The sequence below is a fragment of the Vigna umbellata genome, chromosome 5 (assembly GCF_029865625.1).
Source record: "Vigna umbellata cultivar VRB3 chromosome 5, Vumbellata_1.0, whole genome shotgun sequence".
Lineage (NCBI taxonomy): Eukaryota > Viridiplantae > Streptophyta > Magnoliopsida > Fabales > Fabaceae > Vigna > Vigna umbellata.
The window spans coordinates 38,880,455-38,888,117 of NC_142169.1; positions in this window are offsets into that span (position 1 = coordinate 38,880,455).

Consider the following 7,663-nt stretch of genomic DNA (forward strand, 5'->3'; position numbering starts at 1 on the left):
CACTCAGCGATCAAACGGGAGAATCCTTCAAATAGTAAAAAAAAAAAAAAAAAAAAAAAAAGTGGTGATAAATGAAAAAGAATGAAAAAATGCAGTTCAAGGAAAAGAAAAAGCAGAGTGCTCAAAAAGTCAAATAGTTGATGCGATCCCCAGATGATAACCCTTGTTTCAAAAAATAACCGACGAGCATTCATTTGAGCCTTTATCCCTTTCTTTCGATATCTTCTAGCCCTAGCCACATTACAAGCCTAATAAAGTCCACACAGATTGAATAATGTTTGCTCAAATTTTCATAAAGCTTAATTTTGCGATAATATGAGATGACTTGCCATTTGTCAAAAAAAAAAATGAAAATGAAAATGAAAAAAAAGTAATGGCTCAGGAAAAAGGGATCCCTTTGCCAACCAGCCAACAACATGCAAAAGAAAATCAAACCAACTAGGGCAATCCTTCCTACCCAAACCTTTTCACCTCCCCAAATCATACTTACTATGCACAGCAAAATTGGGGCAGTCTTGTGGGCCCTACATGTTTCTATGTTAACCATACCTCCCCAGAGGAGAACACAAATGTTAGCTCCACATACAATCATTCAGCTATCTACTTCTCGTCCCTGTTTTTCCTCACCTTCTCGGGTTCAAGCCAAATTGGATTGCAGGAAGCGATAAAGAGAATTTGAATTCATGGTTACACCCTTCTCTTTCTCATTAGAGGGTTCACTGTCTCTTGACATGTTTTTTATGATTACGTTTTGAACGTACATCAAGTTTGATGACGATGTTGACAACGAGTTCCAAACATGGGCAGTCTAATTAAGAGAGGGATGAAAAAAAAAAAAAAAAAAGCAGCAAGGGTTTCATGTGTTTATGCGTTCATGCACCCTCATGACATTACATCATACATTTCATGATAAGCAAAGTATTTTGTTCAAAAATCCTTAAGGCACAAGAGAGGTTGTGAAAAGGATAATACGACATTTCTTTCAGGTCTATTCAATGTTTTGCTCAGCGTTTACCAACATTTCAGAAAGTTTCAAATATGAGTTTTTTTCTATGTTTGGACCCTCTGCTAGGCAATGGTCAAACCCAGTTTTTTCTATGTTTGGACCCTCTGCTTGGCAATGGTCGAATTTAAGTTTTTCTGCGATATTGGCCCTCTGCAAGGCAATGGTCAGGTCCAATTTTTAGTTTTCCATTGGCCCTTTGCAAGGCAATGGTCAAGTACAAATTTTAGTTTTCCACCGACCCTCTGCTAGGCAATGGTCCAATCCAGGTTTTTGTTTCGTGTTGTCGGTCCTCTGCTAGGCAATGACCAAATTCCAGTTTATTGTTTCTGCGATATCGGCTCTCTGCCAGACAATGGTCGAATCTAGTTGTCGCTGTTGTGTCACCGGCCCTCTGCTAGGCAATGGTCGAATCCAGTTTTCGTTTTGTTGCTGGCCATCTGCTCGGCAATGGTCAAATTCGACTTATTATTCTGTGCTACAGACCCTCTGCTAGGCAATGGTCAATTCCAATTTGTTGTCCTGCAATGTCGGCCCTCTGCTATGCAATGGTCGATTTCTTTCATTACAATCTCACATTTTTCATGACTTTGGCTAATCTTAGGTCTCGTATTCACTTTCCTTCCTTTCGCCTCCTTAGAAATCCAGACGAAATTAGTATTTCTATCTTTACTTATCTTTTACAATATAATATGAAAACATCACTTTGTCATATTATCTAGTAAAATCTAAGTAAAGAGGGGCAGCTGTCAATACCAAATTTCGTCCGGATTGATTTTTGGCTTTATTGTAGTCTATTATATTATTTACTTATTTTTATGTTTTATTTTTATCTTTTATTTTCGTTTTTTATCTTTTATTTATTTATTGATTGTTATTTATTTATTTATTTCTTTTCTCATTATTTATTTTTATTATTATTATTATTTTTGTATTATCCTAGTTTTATTTACATATATTATCTTATTTTTCTCCATATATGTGTATATATATTTTTCTTACATTTTTATTATTTTATTTTTATTTTAATATATTTTTATTTTATTTTATTTTATTTTATTTTATTTTTTTTATTTTTTTATTTATTTTATTTTATTTTCATCTTTCGTTTTACCTATTTAAAGTTTATTTTGCTTAATATAATTAATACGGTTAAAAAAAAAAAGAAGAAGAAAAAAGATATGAGAAAAGAGAGAATGTTTTCGGGTTGGGGGACAAAAACAGTGTGTGTGCTGGAGGGGGAGAGGCAGAAACGGTTTTCTGCAGAGAGCGAGTGGTGGCAGAGGCGTTAGGGGCGTACGAAATTGGTACAAGGTAATTTGACGCATACGGAGTGGCAGAAGAAAAAAGCACAGAAAAGCAAGGGGGCCTTCATCTTCGTGGATCATCCATTGCTGAGGGGGAGATTATTCACAAAAAAAAGAGACGAGAGTGCAAGGGTTGGAAGAGCGGAGGAAAGGTGGAAGCAAGTCCACAGTAGAGGAAGGAGGGGGCTACTCGTTCATTGAAGGTAAGTATCCCTAACTTATATTAGCTGCATCCATAGCCATTACTGATGTACGAATTTTCGGTTATTGTTTCATTCACTGTTTCATTCACTTCCCCCCAATATCACCCCTTATTCACGCTCGCCTCACCTTAATGCGAGTTGAGTCGGCCCATTGTCTTCCTTCGGTTTCTGACCGAATAGACTGCTACTCGTAGAGCTTTTGCTCCAGCTTCTATTTGCATCTGCATCATCAACAAAAGCACACTTCACTTTCTTCATTCTCTCCCATCATCTTCAACCCATGTACTTCGAGCCTTTGCTCTTTCTCTGCCAACGCCGCTTAACCTCTGAATAACCGGACCCGTTGGAGCTCACCTCATCACTATGTTACGAAGTGGTCTGGCCACAGCGGTTCGAGCTCTCGGCTATCTCTAGCGAGTTCACCACTCCAACACCATAAACATGGCTTTGCTGTATCCCTTCACCCGAAAAGCAGAGAATCAAATACAGTAACCACAAACTAAGTCAGACCATGAAACTATGCCTCTTTCCATCTCCAACCATCAAATGAATTTGAATGTAGAATGGTTACTCACCAGAAAATCATATAACAGAAAGAAAATAACCGAACAATGGTTTCATCTTCACTGACTCATCCCCTCCTCCCTCGTTCCCTCCATCACCATAGCTGTATTCACACTCATGGCTATCACCATCCCCGTTCCCAACCAAACAAAGACAAAGTATATTACAGAGGCATGCAGAGGTAGAAGACGGTGGTTCGGTGGTTTTGGGAAAATCCTTAAGGCACGGAGAAGTCGATGGTAATTTGGGAATCGTTTAGGTTGTTTCTTATAGGTTTGGCGTGGTTCACGGTTGTCGGAGGCTGAGTTGCCTGGTAATGGGTAAATGTTGAAGGCAGAGAGGAGGGTCCGGTGGTTGAGGATGATGATGATGATGGGTGTCGTTGGACTCGAAGGAATCGGAGATGAAGGCGGAGGGAAACCCTTCCTTGGGGTCACCGTTTTCGAAAGGAGAAGGAGGTGGCCTGGTGCGTTAGCTCGGACGACGGCTCCGGCGACATGAATCTTTACTGGCGATGCCATGGAAGGCGGTTCACGGTGGTCGATTTGAAGAAGTGTTGGTGCGTGTGCGACGGAGGAAGACCCTCCCTTGGGCTGCTGTCCTCGAAGCGAGAGGGAGAATAGGCAGATCCGAGGCCGTGACCGGCGGCGGCCTAGGTGGCGTCGTCGGCGAAGTGTTGGACCGGATAGAGGGCCCTCCCGCAGTGGCTGTTTGGGCGGTGGCTGGGGCATGGCCGTTGAGAGAGACGGAGGTGGGCACCTCTGGGATTTCTCGCTCAGAGAGAATGAGACCCTGGGTCTCGTTTGAGTGCAGCTGTGTGATGCACAGAGTGAGAGAACCCCTAAGGGTTTCTGAGCTGGAGAATGAAAAGGCCTTGGGCCTGTTGCTGACCCAGCTCCCTTTGCGCAACCCCCATTCTTCACCCGCGCACCCCCATACATCCTCGGGCCAGTGCTAGGCCAAGCCCAAGAATAAAAAAAAAAACCTTTCTCCTTCGCGCAACCCTGTTTTCTCAACCGCACACCCCCATACCACCCTCGGGCCAGTGCTGGGTCAAGCCCAAGAAAAAAAACTTCTTTCTCCCGCAGCCCCTGTTTCTCACTTACACACCCCTTTCAGTTTGGGTTTAGGCCCAATCAGTTTATGAAAGGAAAAATAGTTTAGACACCTTTTTTTTTCATTTAGGCACCTCCTATTATTTACATTATTTTTATTATTTATTTGGTTTGTATTTATTTCATTTATTTTGTTCCTTTTTTTCTCATTTCATTTGGTTTTTATTATTGTTTTATTTTATTTTATTTATTTATTCTATATATCTACTTATTTTATAATATATAATACATAAAAAATAAAATACCAAAAAATAATATTTTAAAGGTTAAGCACACGTGTGACCGCTCGCGTCGTCCTTGTGCTAGAAACCTCTTTTCTTCCTTATATAAAATTTACAAAAAAAATACGTTTTAAAGGTTAAGCACACGTGAGACCGCTCGCGTTGTCCTTGTGCTAGAAACCTTCCCTTCTTCCTTAAATAAATTTACAAAAAATATGTTTTAAAGGTGGAACACTCGTGTGATCGCTCGCATCGTCCTAGTGTTCAATACTTGTCTTTCTTATTTGCGTAATTTTAAATAAGGGTATGGGTGCTCGTGCGATCGTCCGCATCAACCCAACACTCAATACTCTCAAGTCTTCCTAAATAAGTAGATAACGGTATGAGTGCTCGTGTGATCGTTCGCATCGTCCTAGTGCTTAATATCGTTATTTCTCTTTTAAAAAAAAATTAATTAAAAATATTTAAATATCTTTCTAAAGGTATGAGTACTCGTGCGACCGCCCGCGTCGGCCTAGTACTCATTACCTTCTTTTTCTCGAAAATATTAAAAACATAAAATCTTCAAAAATTAAAAACATCTGGCTTTTTTTTTTTTTTTTTTTTTTTTTTAAAAAAAAACAAGCAGTATTTCTGGCTAGAACTACGTGATCCTTGATTCTCCATCAAAAGTGGAGATACGTAGGAGCAAGGTTAGCCCTTGTCAGGTTCACTTCCCAAAAAATCCAAATTTATCCATAATCATTTTCCAAACAAATTTCCAAACAATTTCCAAACAAATTTCTCAAAGAGTTTCCAAAAGAACTACGTAACCCTGATTTCTCATTTTGAATGAGAATACGTAGGAGCAAGGTCAATCCTTGTCGGGCCCAAAAAACTAAAAAATATATTTTGTTTCTTTAGAGTTTTATTTTAGGGGATAGTTAAACATTTTGAAAACCACATCATATTCGTGCATTTAGTTAAAGGTACTGCCTTAGGGCAGGCGTTGTAGGGTGCTAACACCTTCCCTACGCGTAACCGACTCCCAAACCCAGAATATGGTTTTCGTGGACCGTGTCTTATTATTTTATGGTTTTTCCGTAGTTTTCCATAATAAACTATGGTGGCGACTCCAAATCTCTTTTTCAAAACCCGGTTTTTTTTGGATCGTCGTCCCGTCGCGATTCCGGTTGCGACAACAAGGAACAAAAAACATACCTGGATCCTTGCATTTTCACGGTATTTCAATATGCTTCTTAATCAAGCTTGACACATTTCTTCCCAAATTCACAATCTCATTATCCCTAAAACGCGTTCTATTTGTGCAAAGTTCTTTTAAAAACTTGGCGTATTTAGGGATTTGTTTAACAACATCTAGCAATGGAATGTTGATCTCCACTTTTTGAAAGTATCTAAGATCTCTTGGTCTAATTCCTCCATTTTTTTTTCTGAGCTTCAACCGATTTGGATATGGAGGAGGTGGAGAATAAGATGAAGAAGAATTTTTAGAAGAAGAGTTAGAGGGTACTAACCTGGATTTATCAGTGGTAGTCTTAGTTGATGGTTCACTTAGTCCTCCATTGTTATCAATATGCGTGTCTTATTTCTCCTTATCTTCATCCTCTTGGGCTCCCTCAGAGCCTTGTACTTGCTTAGCCGTTCTTAAAGTAATAACACTTACATTTCACGGGTTGATGACTGTTTGTGCAGGCAATTTATTTGACTCCTTAGCTTCTAACTTTTTCACCCTCTAAGTCAACTCCGCAATTGATTTCTGGATTTCTGAATTTTTCTCAAGTATTGTCTTCATGAAATCTTGCAATGACATTTCAGGTTGAGATTGTTGCCTTTGTTGAGGTGGAACATAAGGTTGCATGTTCTGCTGATACCTATTGGAGGATGAGTCATGATAATTTTTGTATGGTCTATTTCCTCTAAACATGTTTGTAGCAAAAGCTTGAGATGAGTTTTCTACAGTAGTTTCTGTTAAGCTAGGACATTCATCAACATAATGTTCTTTTGAAATGCAAATTCCACATTTCCTAGCAACTTGTGGACTTGAAGTTTTAAGCAAGCTTACAATCTCATCGAGTTTTCTCTCTAGCTTATTTAATATTTCATCTATCTTCTTTCCATCAATTGTACCATTTTCAATTTCATGCACTCCCTTCAACAAAGTCATTGAATTATCTCTTGTTCCATACTGTTGATTGTCTACTGCCTTCCGTTCTATTAGATTTATACCATCCTCTGGTGGCCTGTCTAAGAAAGATCCTCCGCTTGTAGCATCTGCCCATGACCTATCTGTTGGACTTAAGCCTTCATAAAAGCTTAAAATGAAATCTTCCATTTGGAGTTGAGGGCAATAAGCACATAATTTCTTGAATCTTTCCCAATACTCACTAAGATTCTCTCTATCTCTTTGTCTTATATCTTGAATTTCTCTATGGATAACTGAAAATCTGGATGTAGGAAAATATTTTTCAAGAAAGAGTCTTTCTATAGTTTCCCAATTTGTAATCCCTGCAGAGAGATAATATCACCAATCTTGAGTTGCTCCTTGAAGAGTAAAAGGAAAAGCTCTCATTTTAAAGCTCTCTATTGTGATCTTGGGAGATCTAAAAATTTCACACAACGTGTCGAATTGTGTCAAGTGCTTGTATGGATTCTCCCTTGATAACCCATTGAACTTTGGTAAGGCGTTTAACAGGTCAGGTCTCAACTCCCACTCCTCGTTAGGGTATTCAATGCTACTTCAGGTTGTGGGAGGTGGCTAGCAGTTTGATAGTTCTTTGTGCCATTCTATTGGGGTTAGGATCAAGTAAAGGATGAGATGATATATTTGTTACTAGAGATAAAGAAGGTGGTATGGCTTCAGTTGTAGGAAGTTCTCCCTCAGCAGAACACCCAAATTTCGAACTTCTCCGCAGCTTACGCAAATTCCTTTCAACTTCGGGGTTAATTTGATAAAAGTCCCCCGAATTAGCCTGGGTCATGCACTACGTAGTCTGCTTGAAGTTGTTTCCTTGTTCTTGACTTCTCTTTTTCTTTTGTTCTTGATTTAAAGAAAGATTTCAAATAACAGATAAGAGAGACTTTGTTTGGGTCCACTCCTAGGAAAGAGAGGTGGTCACAATGAACAACTTAAGTACCAAATCTTTCCTGGCCAGAGTATATTCAAACTAGCCTCAAATACTTCTCAAGAGAAATTCTTACTTAATACAAGAACAAAGATTTTTGCTAACAATAAGAATATCTCAAGACTACA